At 42.2% G+C, this 21,973-nt stretch overlaps 1 protein-coding gene across 3 annotated transcripts in view; it reads left to right on the forward strand.

Annotated features, from left to right (window-relative positions):
* NLK (nemo like kinase) overlaps window positions 1-21,973 on the forward strand; it is a 64,195-nt gene that overhangs the window by 10,502 nt on the left and 31,720 nt on the right. The window lies entirely within an intron of this gene.

A 21,973-nucleotide genomic window follows, 5' to 3' on the forward strand; every position in this document is an offset into this window, starting at 1 on the left:
ACAGGCAGTACAAATATGTGTGTGAAGGATAGAGGCTTATGTGGTTAATGCATTTATTTGTTGATAATAGTATTTGACCGTAATAAGCAGTAACAAGGAAACAGCGAATGCAAGTGGATGGGATGGGTAGTGAATGGGCTGGTAGCTAAAGGTGGTACAAACCATAGCAATCATCTGCTGTCTACATACGGAGCGGTTACGAAAAGTAATGTTGCTATAGCAGTAAGCCATGCTTTCTAAAAAAAATGACATAGGTAACATATTTTCTTTTGTTTTCTTTTTTTCCCTACCGTATGCTGACTGTCCTTCTCATCACTTCCACCTCTTTTTCTTATTTTCCAGTATTATCTGTGGTACTTTGTGTGAAGTGCAGCTTATCCACAGCATGTTTAAATGAAGACAGTAGTGTTTAGATACAAGGGCTAAATTGTAGAAAGCTTCTCTGTGGCTGCTCTGTGGCAATCACTAGAGCTGCATCCATGGTGCGTTGTAGGAGTAGTCTGGAAAAGAGCGAAGTCATCTGCTCTAGGGAAATGTTTGGCTTTCCTTAGTATGTCGTACATGCCGTGTGGATGGGCTACAGGCTGGCCTGTGGACATAAAATGTGTGCAAATACTTGTGATTCAAGCGTGTAGATCACAGAACTGAGTATCTTTTAGGGAAATCTTGCGTGTGGTCAGAAATGCCCTAACGTGGCCAAAGTATAATATATTAAAATTTTTAAGGTACTCATACTTTTAATATTTGGTTATATATTGTGGAGTACACTGATAGCCTGGATCCATCACATTGTCAGCACATTTTTCTGGGTTTCAGGGTTCTGTAGTTTTGCTGCAGATTGCCTACTGGTGGTTTCAGTAAGCATGGCAAAAATGGCATTGTGTTCAGCTGAACTCAGGTGTGTAGTGTGTGAGTGTGCACGACGTGGTAGGAGTAGGGTGTTGGAGTACACAAGTGCATGCAACTTCACGGAAGAGAGAGCAGGAGACTAGCCAAACTGCGTTAGGTGAATACAGCCTTTTACCAAAATGCACTGCTATCCAATACGCCAAAACACCAGAAAAATCTGGGCTTCGTTTTAATATTTAAAGCTATATGGTTTTAATTTCGTTATGTGTGAGTGACAGATAAATGCAGGTAGACTCATATCAGCCTTGATATTAAATAACTTTCATGGCTGTGGCTGACTTTAGAACGTGGCCATGTACAGTGTTTAAAAGTGCTTAGTAAGAGTTTGTGCTTTAATCGGGGGGCTGTAGCAGAATCGGCGTGTCCTAGTAGTGTCATTCTTTAATTTCCTGATGTGGTATTTTTCTATAAAGGCTTGGAAGCATATGTGTGTGAGTGGAATTTTTATGCTGTTTATGATGTTGGATATAACACCAGAATGGTTATAGCATGAACATTTTGTAGAATATGTATTTTGATAAATTATCTTCTGTTATTTCTTTAATTTTCTCTAGAAGGTGGTATGATGATATTTATGTGTAATTTGAAAAAAAAATAATTCAAAGCTTTCTGTTCAAGAACTCTTGCAGGAAATTTTGTGGAAAGGTAAAATACACTGGAAAACGTAGGAAATCCTTGGACTCTAGGGAAGGATTGCCGTTCCTCTGTTCTCTTGCATATGCAAGCACATTTCAATAGGTGCAAAAAACCTTCACCAGAGAAACTGGTGGTTGTTTCCTTGTCATTTTGGAATGGTGCTATTCCAAATTTTAATCCTAAATCTATTCCCAGTTTCATGGCAATATTTTTCTTCATTATTCTGGCACCACCAGGCGGTGCTCTTATGGTTTTCTTCATTTTGTAAGCTAAATGTGGTGTTAGAATAGAGCCTTTGCTTAATGGCAGCAATAAAGCTGAGGGTGGATGGAGCTGATGGTCAAGTAGTTATTCTGGCTTTAATCTACGTTCTTAGCTTTTTTCTGAAAAGCTGCTGGCTTTCCCTTCTCTGTTGAAAGTGAGTGTAGAGTTTTTGATTTCAGATGATGCATTTTCTTATTTAATATAAATTCTTGTAACTATTGAGGAATATTTATCTATTAATAGCAGAATTTATTCCATAAAAGTAGTAGCAATTTTCAGAAATGAGCAATCTTCTTTGTGTGAAGTAATTGCTAAGATCTGTGTGAGCACTCTTTGAGCTCTGCAAATGAGACTTGAAAGCCAGTCTAGTTGTAGATTAGGAAGAAGTCATCTAGCATGTGGTCTGGGGCACTGGACTTTGTCTCACTGAAAACCATTTTATTTTTCTTCTGACTGTTTTGGTTCCTAATTAGTAGGTTGAGGTTTGTTACAGGAAATGCAGGAGAAGTTGTATCACCGTCCGCTCTGAACCCTGTTCGGCTGCCTGTGGCCCTTCTGCCTGGAGTGGAACCTCACGCGTGCGGACGGCTGAACAGAAGGGTGTGTCTTGCTGCCTCTTAACAGAGTACCGTTCTGGCTTCCTCCTGCCTTCCTTTTTAAAGGCCCTTGACAACTGATATGAAACTGTTTGAAAGCCCTAAATAAGAGCTTTTTTCCCCTCCAGAGATTACATAGTAAGTGGAACAAAGGCATTGTTAAAAAGGCTGTTCTCATATAGCAACAGAACTTTTCTGTGGATGTTCGTGTAAATTCTTGTTGGCCCATTTACTTCAGATCTCTGGTTTGGAGGGAGAATAGCTTGCAGGTAAGCTTTATGGAAGAAGAAAGAGAACATATCAGTTATTCCCAGTCTGTTTGCAATCCATCTTTGTTAATTTTATCAGTTCCTAGGCTGACATTCTGAGGTAAAATGAACGAGAATTTCCTGAATCTCTTAGTGCTTTCTGAATCTTCTGTGTTCTCCCTAAGTGCTTTTGAAATCCTCTAGACCAGACCTCCTTGATGTTGATTTGTAGCCTGTGGGTGTGTTGATGAAACAAAATGACTCTTTTTGTTACTGTCCTAACTGACTGAAGGAACATGGATCAAATAGGTCATGGAAAGACATGATATTCATAAAATTAATATGCATATTGTGGTACTGCACAGGGTTACAAACGTAGACTGTATAGAGTAATTGGCATCCAAGCGTGCCTTCAGCAGTTACTGTGTCTGGCTTGAGCTGTGGCAACAGTTTAGAAAGTTGCATCTGCAAACTAGCTCTTAACTGCATATACGTTGAAAAAAAAAGGTAGTCAAAACAATACAAGAAAACTTGAGATGCTGTTTGTTGGTTTTTTTAACAGAAGTGAGGAGTCTTCCATTCAGTTAGGATTTTTCGAGTCGTGATTCCTATGCCAATTGCAAGGAGATACCCAGAACAAACAAGAGCAGACACAGGCTGAAGGTGATGTCGTGGAAAATGAAGATCTGCCAATAGTTTTGTAAGGGCACATGTACTCTAAGTCATCGTTCTGGGCACTGATCTTGCTAACGTGATGTTCAGGTGAAGGACAAGGGAGTCTAATGGTTTGTGCTTTCTTGTAGTTCAGCATACATGGATGAAAAAAACCAAACAAACACAAAAGCAGCCAAGGGTTGTATGGAGGAAAACATCCAGCTCTTAAAGGGAAATAAACGCAATGAGTGGTAACTAGCAACTACCTTATTTTTAAGTCTAAATTGAAATTGCTGGGGAGAGAAGCTCCCACATAATAATTGCTGTTAATTTAAATAGGGAAATCTCTGCTTTTCCTCACCGCGTATTCCTTTCACTGGTTTGAATTGACCAAATGAATTCACTGCTACTGTCCATGACGTTTTCGGATTTTTTTATGTGCCTCATCCTTGCTGACAAGTTTAGGAAGTATCTGATTGGAAAGACTCCCTTTTAACTTCGAGCTGCGTTTGGTGAAGGCTGCGGTTTCACAGCGCGCTCGCGGCAGCCCGTCCGCCCTGCCGGAGCGAGCGTGCGTGTGACAGTGTCCTGAACCCTTCGTCTTCGGTTGAGTGCTGCTTCACGGGTGCAGCTGCAGATCGGGAACTGGAACAAAAAGCATGGAATGAAGACCTGCTAGAATTCTTTTCAGGTTTAAATCTTAAAGCCACTAAAAGTTGCCATGTATGATGTGGCAGAGCCACAGTCTTCTCCGTACAGACCCAGACTGCTTCTTGAGAGGGACCGTCTCAGGGCACATGCTGTGGAATACTTCTGTGTCAGTGGCTGAAGAACAGCTGGCACCGATCCTGCATGCTACCAGTCGTTATGCATAATTTTTCAACAGAGAATGTTGTAAAGTAATACCAATAGGCAAAAAGATTTAAAAAAAAATTATTTTACCATAGGTCATCTAATTTAATTGCAGTGAATAAGAGTTCTACCTAACAGCTTAACTAAAAGCAGTTTTTAATTATGAAATGGAAAGCACCTTTCAATTGTTTTTTAAGTTATTACAGATAGCTCAAGGTATCAAAGTGCATTTCTGAGCGTATTTGCTCACTGATTGTATTTGAAAAGTCAGGATTAAGGTCTTCCACTGTGCTTTTGATGGCACGGCACTGACACACTTACCCAAGCCCATAATCTGAACTGCAGCTTTCCTTTGCCCCTGCTGAAGGAGAAAAGCATTTATGTTCTTTGGGTTTGGATTGTTTATTGTTTTCTGAAGCAGCTGAAGAAAACTAGGTGAACGTTGACAGAATCGGGACCAGCCAAGACCTACTTGTGACTTTTTCTCTGATCTCTGTCTTGGGCATGTCACCTGATCATCTTTATGCTACTGTTTACTCGTCTAAAGCCTCATCTAAGACATGGAGAACTGACAGGTGTTTGGTAATTTGAATATTAAATGTATACATCATCCGTCCCACAGTTGTTCCCAAGAATATTTTGTCACCTGTCATATGACCCAGTAAAGGCAATAAGCATTTTTATTTCATACTGAGCTATTGTTTCAACTTTGAACCCAAAGTGGTTTAGAGCCATTAATGTCATTCCTCTCTGAAATTCTGTGTTTCCTTCCGAGAGTCTGTATTTTACTTCAGAATGTCCCAAGACCGGAATTACACCCATGGTAGTGATTTATGTTATCACAAGGGTTTTGGCTGACTCAGAATAGAGAAACCTATATTGGGTTTTATCGAGTCAGTACATGGAGATCATTTAAAACTAAATATAGCTTTGAAACTAACAGGTTAGACGAGAGCCCTGCCGGTCTGACTGTGATGCTTCTTTGGATAAAGCTGTGAAACCAAAACAGCTGCTGTGTGTGAGTTCAGTTTATAGTGATTCAGGCTGGGTTTTTCGGAGGGGAAGGAGGAAAGGCATGTTCCTTGAAGTTCCTGTAATATTTTCAACAGTTATCTAAGATTACATATTGTGGGTAAGCTTTAAAAGAGGGAAGAAAAGGCCAAATATCACTGAGGATGTGCTGCCTTGTGGAGTGTGCAGTCTCGTCCGCGCCTGCTGCTTGTGCCTGCCTGCTGGGCACGGGCGCCAGGAGCTTAACAGGGATGGTGGGTTTTGTTCTGCTGACAAGTCTTGTAGACATTTACTAATGTAAAAAAATGAAACTTTTCAACACCATGTGGGGTGCTATCCTGCCAGCATCAGCACTTGGAGAGGAACGGCGACAAGGCCTTTCCATAAACCTTTGAACTTTGGCACTCTGTCGTATGACACCTTTTGTCACCAAAGCCAGTGACTTTAATTGCTGGACAGTAAGCATGGCACACCTGCAGGCCCTGAGCAAATGTGTTCAACGAAGACATAAAGCTAATGTCATAAATATTATGGAAGGATGAGATTAAGGGAGCAAGACCATTCTGAGTGATCACTCCTTTATTTGTGAATGCCAGTAAAAGAAATGTGTGACATCTCCTGCTTAGCGATAGACAATATACGGCACTTCAGCCAGCAGAGCTGGAGTAACATCGCTTTCCGTTTGTAGCCGAAGGACACTTATGTTGTAATCTCTGAGAGTTTGGTATGGTTCATGATACCACTCATTAACGTTTCAGTTAATGATCATTATAAGGAATTTATTCCTCAATTCTACTTCAGTCTGAAAATCCTGTCCCAGAAAAGGAAGCAAAAGTAAAGTCAGCAATAGAGACCAGCAAAAGTCAGTCATCACTGCTTTTACATTGATCATTTATTTTGTTCCCGTATTATTACGGAATTATCAAACATTCAGATAGACTTGCAGTGAACAGATTTCTCAGTTCTGAAGCTAGATGTACATTCACTGGCTTTAACAAATCATCTGAAAAGGTCTGCTTTGCTTCAGGTGAGCGTTAGAGATACTGCTGGCATGGCGATGCTGTCCTGTCTTGCAGAAAAACCCAGTTATTTGTTTGAGTGATGGTCATACACTTTATCACAGTTGCAAAGGGGGTCACAGTAAGTGACCGTGTGTTACAAAGGTAGAAAGTTAAGCTTAAAGGACTTCAGCTGTGACAAGAGCAATACTGACTACCAAATGCTCCAAATGCTCAATACCAAGCAGTTACTTTTTTTGAAAAAATTACATATATATATAGAGAGAGAGAGAGTGAGAGAGAGACAAGGGCTTGCTTTTACCTGAAAATTTAGATTTTGCAAATTTTACAGTATTTCAGTCATTGGAGTAGTAAGCCAAACGATCTCTCATAGAATTATCGACATGATGAGAAATTGCATTGGTTACACGTTCTGCCTGTCGCAGACGTGAAAGAATTTTAGAACATCTTGTTACCGCTCTCAGCAGGCTGTTCGTTCAAAGGTACTATTTACCTGTCTGTTTTAGTCTGTCACTCTAATATCTTAATATTTCTGAAGTTGCCTTTTGAACCTAATGAAAAGGAGTGCTTATGGCTCCAATGTAATTGAGACTGTCAAGGAAGTAAGTGGAATTTTTATAGCACTAGGAGGCTTGATGGTATGTGACAGAGGATCATTCACTTCACTGGTCCATGGTAATGGGAGGCTGATGTCTCTTTAAATTCCCTGGTAAAAACAGAAGCCGGAATTTTTTTTTTTCTTTTTTTTTTCCTTCTTTGCAAGGTTGTGGGTCTTTCTTTAATCCTCATTAACATATACTGAAACAAAAAGCACTTCTTTCATGTTCCAAAAATATCCCATAAGCGTAAATCATTTTCTAGACTTGTGGATTGTACAGGTTGTGAGTTTATTTCACACTGGAGTTTTGACGTGTCCCTTCTGTTCCTACAGTAATTCAAAGAAGGGCTGACTGTGCAGCGTTGATCACGTAGAAATCTTTACACAGGAGAAAAAGTAGCAGCAGTTTACAAAAATTTACACGAGTTAAATGTACAGAGGGAGCATCAGAAAAGCCGCTGTCCGGTTACCGTGTACAGAACGACAAGCAAGCTGCCGTTAATGTATTTGGGCTCTTCACCACTGTCATCAAATATGTAAAGGATTGCCCTCACTCGGAGTTGCCATCACGAGACAAAGCTGTGTGGTCTCTGGAAGAGGTGGCACTAAAAGAGCTTTTGTCGGATGTGCCGCCTGCTTTGTTTCTCAGCTCTCAGTTTTGGTTTCTTCCGTAGATGAGGAATCGAGCCGTCTCTGGCTAGTGTTTGCTGTGGCCATTGTTAAGTGTTGGTGCTGGGAATTACAGTACCTTATAAGCTTAATGTATGTTTTAAGTAATATTTTAAAGTTCTGTGATTCTAATATCCATTCCCGTGCGAGACAAATGAATAAAAACACTGTTGTCCAAAATAATTTCTGTTAAAGGGAATGGAAGAGAGTGGCAACTAAGAAGTATTCTGAGTTCCAATATTGTATTCTGTATTATTGTAATAATTATTTGTATTATAATAACAAATGGGCAGGATGTAAGTTGAAACTTGAAAGGTCAGTAAATAAGATTTGCATCTTCCAGGTAAAAACCTTGATGAATGTACATGGGTTTATCCTTACTACAGAGTTTGGGGAGATGAATATAAATAGCAGTGTTTCATAAAGTTAAACGGTACTGTGAGCCTCATGCAGCAGATGTGTCAGAGTCCGGAGGCTTAATGCGTAACCAACAGCTACAGCTATTTCCCTTGGTGGTAGCGGAGAACACTGGACTGTAATTACTTTGGGGTGAAGTGCTGTGTTTCCAATATTTGTTGCAGACTTTGAATACTCTTCTGATTTTTTCATATGCTGGCAAACAGCCAGACATGATAGCGGGGAACAAAAGGAGCGGCTGAAATACGAGCGGTTTCACCTGGAAGGTGAAGCGTTGTGATGAGGTGCGGTGCTGGTTCATGGTGATGATTGTGGAGCTTCACTGCAGTAATAAGGCAGAAAGGAGTTTTGTCGCTATTTTTGGTTGTTTTGTTTTGTCCCGTCCCCCCACCACGGGGAGGGGGAGGTAGGGAGGACGAGAGGTGCAAGGGAAAGCTGGTAGTGAAGCTGACAATGTTATGGATGATTATTGCAGGAAACTAGGTGTGGGTCTAGAGGGTATGACCAGAGGCTTGACCAACCTGCTTTGTTATGGAGGTGCGAAAGCACTCGAGGAACTGTGCCAAAGCCGGGAGGCGTGTTGGACGCAGAGAAGAACATTTCTCATTGGCTTTTCTTTGGCTGGCTAGTGGGAATGGGAATAGGGGTCAGTCGGTTGGGCCGGGAATGTCGTAGTTCATGTAACTGTGGTATACGCTTTGAAAATCAAGAAAAAAGTAGTAAAAAAATACATGGAGATTTCTATGTTTATTGGGCATGTTATTTATTTATGAACATCACAGATCTTAGGGAGCTATGCCATTGACTGAAAAAAAAAATTGCTTTTATGGAATTAAAAAATACATCCAAATAAACATCCCATATAGTGTAATAACTTCTTCTAGCTGTGGGTTATATAGGCAGTTGAGAAGTAAATAAAAAAGTCTCAAGCATAGCCAGAAAATTTTGTGTAAATGGGGAAATAAATTTGATTTGGAAAGCAGTTTCAATTTTAACCTTCCATGAAGGAAGACAAATTAAACATTTTTAAAGATATTAACCATAACAGTATCCCTTTAATTTTCTATCCTCTCTTTTAAGTAGGATACTCTGAATCAATTTTTGTTCAAGGAGACAGATTTCTTGCAGTAATCAGTTTTGCTTTTGGCTCTGATTTTTAAAGAATAAGTGATAATGGCGCACATGCTTGAGGGTGTGATTAGAACGCAACATTAAAAGGCTTTTTAGGACATCTATGGTTGAAAAAGGAGCTCTGGAGAGGTCTGCATTTGGCAGCTGAGCAAGACGGGAATAAAGCATACCTTTGAAGCCTCGAGTGAAGAAGTTGCTTAACCCTTTCACATAAAATGTCTTTTAGTGCAAGTTAAATCTAGGTGTTTTCTTCAGGCTCATCTTGAAGTTGTACAGTAATTGTTGGCTTGTGTTCAGTCTTTTCTTTCCCTGAATGAGTCCTGTGCCTCAAAAAAGACCACATCAAGAATATGTAATTAAAATACCTGGCTATTTGGAGTAACTTACAGCACGTTTTTTTTTTTTAGTGCCTTTGAGTATTTTTTTATTACCTTACAGTATTCTGTAGAGTACGTTGAGAAAATTTAATGAAATGCTGAGAATACACATTGGTAGTAAGTTAATTATGTTGTCTTTTTTGATCATGTTCTTATTTTCTGTTCAGTGTCTTGAAAACACCCTCAAACCATTCTTCAAACACAGATTCCTGGATCTGAAACCTACTAGAGTGAATTTCAGGAAAATATTTAGCTGGTAGAATATATTTTTGTAGGCTCCAAATGTCTAAAAGCGTAAGATGTTTTTACTTTTGTGAACACCTTCACCCAACTTCTATCAATCCATATCAGTCTGCAAATGGCTTCGTCTGTTTAATACCAAGTGATCCGGTTAGTGGAGGAGCGCTGAAGCCGGTGCCGGGCTGCTGAGGCTGACCTCCGGAGACGGGCGGAACACGGCGAGCGGTTTGTCAGTGACCGGTCACTGCGGGGTGCAGCACTGCTCTTCAGTCTCCATGCAGGCTGGAGGGACGCCTTGCGCTTTAGGTAGGCGACAAGACTTGAAGCACTTGAAGCGGACTTCTGGAGGGAACGTTTTCAGTACCTCCCCCTCCGCCCCCGGTGACGCGGCAAAAGTTATGGGAGTTCCCAGCCAGTCCTACGGAGCAGCGTACAGACCTGTATTACCTCGTAACATGGCCAAAAATACCCCCAAAACAGATAAACGACCGGTTTTATCCCTCTGCCATTTATATGAATCTCAGCAAATGCTGTTAGTGAGGACTTCTTAACAAAAAGTAGTTGAATCACAACTGCTGAATAGCCGGTGTAACACTGCTTCTTCCGAGGGAGGGTCTCGTGGGGCTGGAGCGTCTCGCCTGCGGTTGCCAATGGCAGTGAGTGGTGCCAGCAGAGGAACCGAGCGTGGCCGCAGTGTACAGACCTTTCTAGATTATGTCTGCAGCAGGGTGCTTCAAGTCTGGTGGTGTTCTTGGTGTGATTTTCATTTTTCTGGAGCTTGGGCTAGCCCTTGTTGTACTTGATCTTGTACAGAACCACTTAAGATCAGAGGAGAAGAAAAAAAAAAACCACAACAAAAAAGCAAACCAACCAACCAGCCAACCAAAGCAGCCCCAAAGAGGTGGCTGCTCGATACGCCGCTTCGCTACATCCACGTTTGTGAGGAGAAAAAGGTTTTGTATTATACAGTTAACTGTTTAAATTCCTTTTACTCAGTTGTAGGGGCAGAGTGTGCCATTACCAAAAGACAATAAAGCAGGCTGCTTCCTGATACTACAAAAGTGATTTTGTAAGAGTAAAATACACATCCAAGAGAGGGCAGTGGGTGTTGTGGCTTGCAGTGGTAGTGACGCTGTTACATCTGTCGAGCTCCTGCCTCGGATGGTCATTGCGTTGTCTGCATGGTTCCTTACTACTTTTATACTGACTGGTCTTGGATGTCTGTGTCTCAAAGTTAGATCGAAGTGAAATCAAAGTTTTGCTCAGTAGTATCTCCCCCGCTATCTTTTTCAGTTAGCTTTCATATCATATCTCTCAAAATAAAGAAATTGTTTTTATACCCACTGTTAATATTACATTTGAACATCTTTGAAGTATTGCCAGCTGGAGACTGCCGCAGAGCAATAGTGACCTGAAAATCATTAACAGCACATCAATTTCTTAAATAACTCAACAAATAACAGCTGTTCTTTTTGATAACGTCTTTTAACAATGAAAACTTTTCTTATTTTTCCGTGCTTGTGTGCTAAAATTTCTGCGATCGTTACCAGCTTTTACTCAGTGCATTCTTTCAGAGGCTGTTAGCAATGGGTTAATCTTCTGTGCTGCAGCTGCTGGGGGCTCTTTGCAGGCAATGATTTGCAGCAGGATCGTAAACTGGTTTTGTGGAAACCTCTGAAGTCCGTGAACTGTGTGGTCACACTGCTGAAGTGTCAGAGTTTGTGTTACGCGTGTCTGTCTGCCTAGCTCCTTTAGGTAAGCAGATATTTAATCTAGCTTGCAGGTAGGATAATAACAAATTATGTAATTTATGCCTAGAGTTGTGTCTCTGGCCACTGCATGAGTGCAGGATCCAGCTTTTGTCAGTGCCCTTCCTCACTCCGGCCGGTAGTCATCCTCAGATTTGGTGTGCGTCTCTAACTTCTGCTGCTTCTTCCATGCTATGACTGTCTGAGCTGTTGATTGCCATTCATTTAGTCTTCCTTAGTGGTGATGGGCCCCTGCTCTAAGTTTAAAACAGCCTTCCAGAGAGCCCTGGTCTTTGTAGTAAAGGGAAGAGGGCTGGACACTGCACTGCTGTGATGCTTTCCTCCTTGTAACTCACCTGTGTGTGGCTTTTCCTTTAAAAATTTTGGCTCAAATGATTATGAGTATCTCCTTTAAACGAGATTGTATCAGCTTTTGCATCTCTGAAACAACGCTTGTACAGCCAGAGGGTAAAACACATTATAATACCATGCTAATTGCGTGTGTATGCTAAAACTCTCTTGTTGGGAAAAATCCGACAAAACCAAAACCTGACTCCGTGCTAACGATACCGCTCAATTAGGCACCACTCCCGTTTCTCACTGCAAGGGCAGCCTGTCGCTCCGCTAACGGGACAGGACTTCGTGTGGTTTGTAGAGTATAGCACTGACCGTCAGTTCAGACTTGTCATCCAGGGGAAGGAAAGGCTTATGTGAAAGTAAAAAATCAGGGTTCTCAAATCAGCAAGCTTTAGTTATCTACAAGCAAGGCTTCGTTTTGAACTGGTTCTCTGCAGTTAACTGGTAGGGTGAGGCATTTCGAGAAAAACAGTTCATGTGTTATCTAAGAGCCCTCTAAAAGAGATTAATCCCCCCATCTCTCTCCTTATTGACTAGACGGAGCCAGCGCGACTGACTTGGATCATATTTGACGTATGCTTAAGCTGTCATTGTTACTGAAAAAGCAGTCTGTCTGTCTTCCCCTTTGTCTCGGCTACTTACTTTCCTGCTTTCGGCTTCATTGTGCCAGCACAGCGGTTTGCACGGCCGCACGGTGAGCCAGCTCCAGGAGCCCAGCAGCAACCATTCGCCAGGTTAAGCATGCCACATGTAGAGCCCTAGGTTGGAAAATTGACTTTTAGGCTACTAAAGTTAGGCAAAATGATTTAGCGTTTGAATAATTTAACTTCCATTAAGAATTGTCACAAAGCTTTAAAATGTATTTTCTATGCGTTGGTGAACACCGCAGCTGGCAGTCAGGAACCGCTTTGGAGGATGAGCTCTGCAGTCTGTAGTTGGAGAAAACGCTGCTGTTCATTAGGCAAGGTCACCGGAGAATCTAGAACACCAGCTTTGTCCTGTCTCACTTGTGTTTGAGTGGTTAGAGTAGGAGCATTGTTAAAGCAGCTGCCATGCTTAAAAACTCAGCGTATGTGTATAAATATCCTTTCTACTCTTCAGTAAGAAATTTATTGCTAAGTGTGCATACATATATTGTTTTATTTTCTTAATGGTTTCACATGTTACGTGTGTGCTTTCCTCACCTCGCCCCTCTGCTACCTAATGGTCCATTGAAAGTCGTGGATGGGTTTTTGCTGTGTTTTAGCAGGGCTCGTTGCCTGTCAGTAATCCTGCAGGGAGCAGCCTGCCGGGCCTGCTGCCCTGTTCCTGCTGGACACTTGGTGTGCCCAAACATTGCCCAGAGAAGGGATTTGATACCTGCACACCCTCTCCCTGCCCTTTCACTTCCATCTTGGGAATCTCTTGCTTTTGTGAACTTTTCCAAAGGATTTTTTGTTTCATCCCATGCTCAAATTATTTTGAGATATGCCAAGATGTGATTGGTTGTTATTATAAGAGTACAGAATGCCTCTAAGCCTTTGCCTGGCGAAAGCAGAACTTTTTTACCTATTAACTTCAGTAGTTTTATTTTAAGCTGTTTGTGGCATCATGGATTTATTAGAATACTTTGTACTGAAAAAATGGTATGTTCGGTATCACATACCCTTGAATATGAGCTGCATTATTTGTTTAAAAGCGGTATATCAAATATGCTTGGGTGAGCAGCTGAAATGCTTGTGGGACCGGGTTTGTTACATGTCTTAGAGTAAGGCTTTCTGCAAAAGGTCTGCACGATTAAGAGTCAAGGAAAAAAGTTCACTGGCTAATAGGAAAACCTTGGAAAGTAATCCTGTTAAGTCCCACTCCTTCTGATAAGTCCTGATGTAAATTTATAGATATCCTCTATGAACATAAGGGAAGGTTCACTTTGCTCTTAGAACAAACTCCCATCAGCAGTTTCACACACCGCCCCTGAGAACATTCTTTCATTATCTTGTTTCTGTGTAATAATTGCCATGGAGTAGGCACAAACTTGTTTTTCTACCAGCTGAAACTATAGAACAATGTGTATGCGTTGACCTGGATTCAGAGGGAGAAAAAGTTACTGTTGGCATAGTCTCCACCTTGAAAATTTGCCATCAACATGGCAGAGAGTTGCTAAAGGCTTACAATGCGTAATTGAAAAGGCTAAATGCCTGCAAGGATTCTTTGAGATAAGAATTGTCTTTGAAAACGTTTTAACTGGAGGTCTGGACTGTATCCTTAATCCTTTCTGTAGTTCTGTTACTCTTTAAAATTTTATTATTTCTGGAGTGATTAGCCTGGAATGTAAATAGAAGCTACAGTTTTTGTGAAGTATCTTTTTTTCTTGATGTGTTTTATGTCAGACTTTTTTTTAATCTTTTTATGTAGTTCTTAAGTATTATGAGACATATCATATACAATCAGCAAAGAAAAAAAAGGTTTTGGAGGGATAGAGGAATGGCCCTTCTACGCAGGGCACTCGACTCGATTCGGGAGACGCAGTCCCCATTCCTGGCTCCGTCCGTGACTCCAGCAGGACCGCGGGCCTGGCTTCCTGCTGTCCCGAAGCTGGCGTAGCTGCGAGCTGCTACCGAGACACCGCGCCGTCCCGCACTTTGTCCCGGCCGCGTGCTCGCACGGCTTCCCCTGCGCCACGCCTAGGGGCTGCGTGGCCTTGGGACGGCGGCGTCCGCTGGCTGCGCGGGCGAGGCCCAGCGCCGGGTGCGGGGAGCGGGACCCCTGCCCGCAGCGCCTGGCCGTCCCTGGGCGGGGGGCTGCCAGCCCACACCGTCGGTGGGTCACTTGGCCGAGCACGTCCTTACCGATCCTGCCTGTTGACAGGATGAGGATCCCGTCCTTGGGAGGGTACGGTTGTGTCGGCGATGGTTTGGAGACACGGCCCGAGCAAGGGCTGCTGGGCCTGAGAGCTTGTGCTGGTTTGCACTGGTGTGTGCTGGGGAAGCTGGTGGAAAATGCTGCCTGTAGAGTCAGCTTGGTCGCTAGTGACACCGGATGGAATTACTGCCGTCGAGAAAGGCTTAGGTGTTCTGGTAGGTTGGACTAGCTTTTAAAGAAAACATAAGAAGTATAGTTGCTCTTGCGGTACTACGGGGAGGTTTAGATTTACTAGTGAGTGCAGGGCTAGATGTGGAGGAGTTAAACAAGGTGGACTGAAAGTGCCTGGCAGCCTTTAGTCCAGAGTATGTGTAATGCATTCTGACTAGGTGTGGAAAGTTTAACTTTCAACTTGATTGAGGATTTGGTGAAGGATTTTGCAAAATTTTTGGTGTCTGAAATAAACGAGCGATATTACAAGAGGAACATCTCAGTCTCATGTTGAGCATTCAAGCATATGTGTATTTCATCTTTTTTTCCAAGAACCAAAGTCTGAAATAAGACAAATTGTCTTGTTTACCTGTATCTTAATCGCTTTGCTTTCAGGTTTGTATTTCTTTTCTCTCTTTTTAACTGGAGGGATAATTTCCTCATATTTATAAAAAGGGAGAGCTGGCCAAACTGGTATTACAGCGGAAGCAAACAGTTCGGAATAACAGCATGTTAAGAAATCGGGAACAGAGAAAACCTGCCGCAGCATTTTGGCTGTAGGGGCCTTGCTGTTACCTGTACCAGTAGGTGATACTGCTACAACAGAGTTCTTTAAGGGACTCAATCATGAAGCCAGGTAGTTTAAGTGGAAATTAAAATAAATGTTTTCTCTACTTTCTTACATTCCTCTTAAGTGCTGAAAACTTGGTAAGGTGACAGGGAGAGCATCTTCCAGTAAACTTTTTTGAATTTTACAAAATAGATTGTTTGATAATTTTCACAACTAAGTATTCTCCCATTATTGTGTAGGTAAAGCGTGAGTGGCAAGGGGAGACGAGTGGGTGCTGTTAGCAGCCAGCGGCACCGGGGCAGGTCGGGACCCTCCTGGTGTTCGTGAGCACGGAGCGGCCGCTCCTCCGGCGCTAACGAACCCGCTGGTGTGAGCGCAAGCGAACTGTACCGCAGGGCTTGTAATTGCTGTGAGAGCAAAACGTTTGACTTGGTTTAATAGCATTAAAAGTAGCTTTTTGCCGTGGTTTATACAGTATAATAAAGAACCCTAAATGGTTGGGTGTTTGCACGGACACATCTGGAATCATACCATTCTTAGAGGCATGATCAAACCCAAACTAGATATTCCTTGACATTTCCCCCCCCCCCCCAATTATATTTGTTAACTCATTTTTTGCCCCCATACCTGTATATAATTTTTTGCTAAGTTATTTTTGGTTTAAATCTTGGCCTCTTATCTCTTTATCCCCAGCTACAGTTGGTGGTTAATAAGTGAAACCTTTGCAGACTTCAGTAGTAGCTTGAGGGAGCGCCCCGTTGACTCCGGGCCGCGTGGTGGGCAGACTCCCTGCCTGCTGCTGCTGCCCCGCTGCACTCACCCGGGGAGCGGGAGCCGAGCAGAGCAGAGGAGGGAATTGAAATGCGCTCTTCTGAGAGCCGCAGTAAGTAAAGCTGCCTTTCTAGTTGTTCTCTCAATTAGCTCCTAGGAGATTTTCGTGCTTTTCTAGTTTCTCTTGGGGATACGTGACCTGATAGCATATTGCTATAAATGATTATCTTACTGGTATCAAAGTAGGTACTGCACACAAACACAAAGCAACATTTGCAGCATCTTTACTGGATACTGTAAATACCAGTTTTTCAGACAGGCTTTTGTATTTCTTTCTTTCCTTCCTTCCTTCCTTTTTCTGTTCTTCTTTGAATACAGTCCTGACATTTCTGATCTTTGTAACTTTGATTGCTAGTTTTCTGCTGCCGCTTGAAGTGAAATTGCTAGTGAGTGGTGTAAAGCTCGCAAGCTAAGGCAAGGGGGTGAGGAGCAGTGTGGAATTGTTGCAGCTGTGGGGGAAAGAGTAGAGGAATTCCTTTCAAGCTGGATATTGCAGGTGATCATTACTTGTTTGTAGAAGTGGGTTATTTAAAAGAAAAAAAAAAGGCCTTAAATGCATATGCCGCAGCAGCCCCGTTTAACTCATTCCTTTATTGGAGACTGCAACAGGAGCAGCAGGAAAAGATTATTCACCGAAACTGATTTTTGCGGTGTGGAAGCACTTGAAAAACCAGAGGAGAGCAGACACACCAGGCCTTGCTTACACAGCTGTGATGAAGTTCAGCAGTTCTGCAACGTGTTTAGCTCTTTTTCTTTATTAAAATGAGTCCCGCAGCTAGTAAAAATGAGCATCAATAAATCTGTGTCAGCTGTCAGTATAAATTGATAATCAATATTATTTGGTTAAAGACCAACCATTTTATCAGATCTTTCACGGATGAGGCTGCGTGACAGCTGCTGCCATGGGAGAAGCGCAGGAGTTAACAGGACGCTGGTGTTCCCTGCTGTTGGCTGACCAGAACGCGGCATTCCTAGAGGAGTGGCACGGTGGGTGCTGAACTCGGGAGCTGTGGTGCTGTCGGGTACCAAGCACCCTCAGTTTTCTCGAGTGAGGCACAGCAGCAGAAGAGGTTTGGGAATCAGTACTCAAAAGTTTGAAGTATATACCTTCAGTCAGAGGGAAAAAGATGGATATCCACGTCGTAATTTTGGGGGTAGTAGTGGAAAGGATTTTTAGACATTCAGCAATTACTTTCATAGCCATATAATCTTTCTAAGATAAGGTGGGTTTTTTTATATGAAGGGATTAGGAAGGAGGTTAGACAAAGTACAGCCTTAGTACTGATAGGGCAAAAAAAGTTTTGTATTGCTGTTCATGCATAATTGACATTGATTTACAAGGACTTTAATTTAGGCAACTATAAACTGCCTCATGACTTTCTGCAGAGCAGGTAAAAACTTGCTCAACTGTAGACGGTCAACATTCAAGTCCTAAAATTTATTTTTGATCTCAACTAGTTTTTGTAAAAGCTGACTGTTGGATTCTTGTGTTTGCAACTTGCACAATTTTGTAGCAGTACAGCTGAAGAAAACGAGTGATTCAAATCCATCAAAAATCCTATTTTAGATGTCTTTTTACAATGACCTCCACTTCAAACTTTCTATTTTTCATTTGTCTATTGGAACTTCAGTGATAACTTTCTCTGAGTTTGTGTCTTGGGTTCAGCTCTTTGGCTTTGAGCGTGGCTGCCACAGCCTTGACCCGTAGTGCACCGCTGCTGTTGGCAGCACAGCCCACAGGCAGAAGGTGCACATCTGGCTGTTGTTTCAACATGTGGATGCCTCCTGAGTTAGGTGCTGAGGTCAGACTGCTCGTTTCAACAGTTGCTAAGGCTTACTTTTAAAAATGGTTGCAGGCACAACTACCGAGGCAGTGCAGTTGCAAATCAGGGAACGCAAGTAACTTTATATTTAATGCTGTTCTGTATTTTAACATTTCCCTGATTTTGGACAGTGTGAGAGGAGTACTTCTGTTCTTGTGAAATAATGTATTGAATTTCAGACTTTGCCTGAAGATGTTTCGGGTTACTATTCTAAAACTGAATTCTGTTATTCTATTCTAATGTTTTGTTAGAATTAAGAGTGACTATTTTAATCTGTAATTCAATTAAAAGGACACCTTTTGAGGTCTTCTGGTAATTTTGTGTGGAGGTACAGCACTATCTGAAGAGTATACATGAGTGTGGGTGATAGTTTTTAATATTTTGATGGATTTAGACTAATAAATTGAAAATGTTAGCAGTTTTTAATTTAGATGTCTATCAGATAGGACTGTGTAAATAGGTATGTTACTGTAAAAATCATGTGTTTGTTTAGTATATGCATTAAAAACACACTGTACATAATATTCAAATAATTTCTGTGAAGTTTACTTTGAGAAGTAACTGGTCATTAGGACAGAGACGTTCTGAACAGGGTCATTTTCACCCGAGATCCGGGAAGCTGCCTTCAGAGCCGTTCGTTATCTGTACAGCCCGAGATTCATTAGCTAATACAGATGGGATAACCTGTGTGTTGCAGAACCAGAATTGCTCAGCCCAGCAAGCCTTGCAGCAACAAAGAAATAAAAGCATTCCTCTGTAACAGGCTTCAGCACTTATCTCTGTTCTCTGGTACTGTTTGTGCTGAACCGAAACAGCTGCTGCCCGGAGTTCGGAGAGAACAAACTCAACACGGCGTGAAATTACTGCCCTTCCATTCACATTCATTAGAGTTGTGTTGTTACTGGCTACAAGCATGACTGGGCTTTGCGGGATGGATAACAAGAAATGCCACTTTGTGAGTTTTCCTTAAAACATTAACAAGACAGGGTGCAAACTTTGACACCATGTGTATTATGGTCCCTCTAATAATATATATTATTGCATTTTTCTTGTCAATTGCTGGAATAATATTTATACTTACAAGATTTGGAAAAAGGCAGATAGGAAGTTTCTAAGGGGAAATATGGTTGAAAGATAGCCATTATGAGTAACTCCAAAAGATCTTGAGGGTGGGTGCCCAAGGCTGTGTTGCTGCTGCTATAGCGTGCAGCCTGTGAGATGTGGGTGCTGGGGCTGGAGAACCAGTATCCAGCTCCGCACGCACCAAACAGAGGATTCCCCCTTGCTCAGTTAGCAATGAACAGCGAGCAAGTGGAAAGGTGTTTTGGCATTTATTCCTCTTCCAGCAGATGGGTTTCATCTTGTCTGCTGGCAGGCTGGGTTTCAGAGACAGCTCTGTCACCTCTCTTAAATCCGGCGGCGTCTTGGTGGGGCTGCTGCAACGGCGAGGCCTGAGCAGGGCTAGAAACCCGCTGCAAGCGTAGTTGTTGCTTTTTATCTCCCTGCACTCAAATCCATGGTGTGTTTTGTCCAAAAAGCCTCCAGGACACTGATAGTCAGGGAACAGCTGCAGAGCAGAGGGCTCTAAGACAAGCTTTGTCAGTCCAGCAGTGCAGAATTTCCTCAGCAGGTTTTGTTATGGTCTTTTGGCTCTTGTCAGTCTTCAAGCCAAAACCAAGGCTAAGCTATTCTTTCTCTCTTTTTTAATACTGCTGGTTTTATTGATTGATTAATTGCATGTTGTTCAAGCACTTTTTCAATTTCTTGTATCTGTGTCACATAGATATGTGAATTGTATTGCACGTCTGACCCGTTGATGGAATTCTGATGTGTCAAACATACTTACGATTTCAAAGCTGATCCTGGTAGCTTGAGTTACTTGCTTGTTAACATTTACAAAATGGATTATCCTTCTATGACTGGTTGGAATGGTGTCTTTCTGTTGTGATAGTACTGAAATTGAGAAGCTGATTGCTGTAGATACAGCCTAAATATACAGCTAGGAGCCTAAAAAGCCTGTGGGCTCGTGGGGCGTGCGATCTGCAGAACGGCGGCGGCAGAGGAAGCGCGCGGCTCCCGGCGGCTGGTTCTGTGCCGAGGGACTCGTCCGGCTGCCGGCGGGCAGGGTGCCGTGCCGGGTGGTGGACTGCAGGCACTCACGGGAGTTTACGTGACCCTCTTGAGAAGTGTGGCTGGTTGTGACGGCGGGTGGGTTTAGGTCGGTCCTTTTAGGTTCTGTTAAGCTGCTAGAATCTGAGGTAAAAAGCAAACAAAAAACCTACTAAATCTGTGAAGCTGCAGCGAATTCCTTCAACAAAGTAAACCTGCAGACAACTTGCCGTGGTTTTTTGCTTTGCCCTCTTTTTGTGTTGTACAACCCCTCGACAAGATTAGTGACGTCTTTCTTTAGAGCAAGGTAGGGATGTTTACTGCACTCGTTTTTTACAGATAATAGGAATGGTAGAAGTAGATGTGAACTCTCTCAAATAAGCTGTCTGGATCTTAAGCATTGTTTATTCTGTCTTCAAACAAATTGAAACAGTTTTAAAGAATGAACTTGTTTACGGTGTAAAATGGCATTTGTGTCTATTTAAAGAAAATTCTTCTATTGTAGTTACGTTTTTTAGAAGTACTTCTAAGGAAAAGTAATGAAACAAACCCACATACTTAATTTTCTTCACCTTATTCAAAAAGAATTGTAGCTCATGCTCTAAATATGCTAGAATTTAGCATAAAATAAGTTTTGAAAGTTTTAAATCTAATATTTTTCATAGCAAATATAGCTGTTTAACTCTTGTTTTAACCATAGTGTTGAATATAACATAGCTGAGGAAGGTGCTTGTGGTCTGCCTAGGTATTAACAGTCATTTGTGAGGAAATTTTGTGTCGTCAGAGGTCTCGGGTCTTGCACCTGTTTGATACTTCAGTGTCTCATCACTGCGGTCCTGCCATAGCTGTGCGTATCCTCTCGATAGCAGTTGGGTGTGTGCAGTGGTCAGCAGCAGTGTCAAAACTCCAAAGGGAAAAATTAGTAATTGAGTAGCATTTGCAGTGTAATCAGTGAGGATTTTTAAAAATAAAATTTTATAACTTTGTTTCTGTAGCAAGAATATATCTGTTTAATTCCCAGGAATCAGCAACCTGTAAGTTTTCTTTTGCAGTTTAGAGGTTTGGAGGCTTGCTGCCTTTTTTTTTTTTTTTTTGAGGAAAAAAAAGCTGGTAAAAAATTTGGTGATGGCCAGAGATACTGTCTCATAAAGAGAGAATACCGCTACTTAGCTGATCAGTGGTGCTTGACCTTGTGAGCAGTGGGAGCTCTCGGATCATGCTGGGATCAACTTTATATGAAATTGTGCCCTGCTGCGTGTTGTTCGGAATCGGCCTCTTGTGTAATCCCAAAGCTACGGCCAGCCCGAGAGGTCTCCTGCCCGTGATGAAGAGCACCTCGTTCTGCAGATCGGCGCGCGGAGGTTCTGCAGCGTGACGGAGGGCGTTTCAGTCTGGCCAGTGGCGACTGCTGAGTGGCTCAACAGTGGCTTTCCTGTAGCTCTTCCAGTTTTCATTCCCTTTCTTTCCAACGTAGGCTAGAGGCAAGAGGTAAAGGTCCTGGAGAAGACAGAGAACATAGTGTGAATTAGAAGACCTTTTCAGATGCTTTTCAGCTCTGTGTTTCCCACCATAGAAACAGGCTGGTATCAACTTTCCCAAGTCCTCCTCCACCCCTGATTGGAAACATAAATACGCAGTGGCTGTTAACAAGTGTGGTGGGGGAGTTCTCCTTTGACTCCCAATGACTAGGCTCAGTGGCTACGTCTGACCTTTTGGTTTGATTGAATTGTTTTGTATTTTGAAGGCAGATGTGGTACTTAGAGATAAGGCGGATATTTGATTATCCCATTCTAATTTTTTATTATTAGATACTTAAAACAATGTGGACCTGAGACAAAAGAAGAAGCTTTCCGTGTGGTCTG

The sequence above is a fragment of the Opisthocomus hoazin genome, chromosome 20 (genome assembly GCF_030867145.1).
Source record: "Opisthocomus hoazin isolate bOpiHoa1 chromosome 20, bOpiHoa1.hap1, whole genome shotgun sequence".
In the NCBI taxonomy this organism is placed as follows: domain Eukaryota; kingdom Metazoa; phylum Chordata; class Aves; order Opisthocomiformes; family Opisthocomidae; genus Opisthocomus; species Opisthocomus hoazin.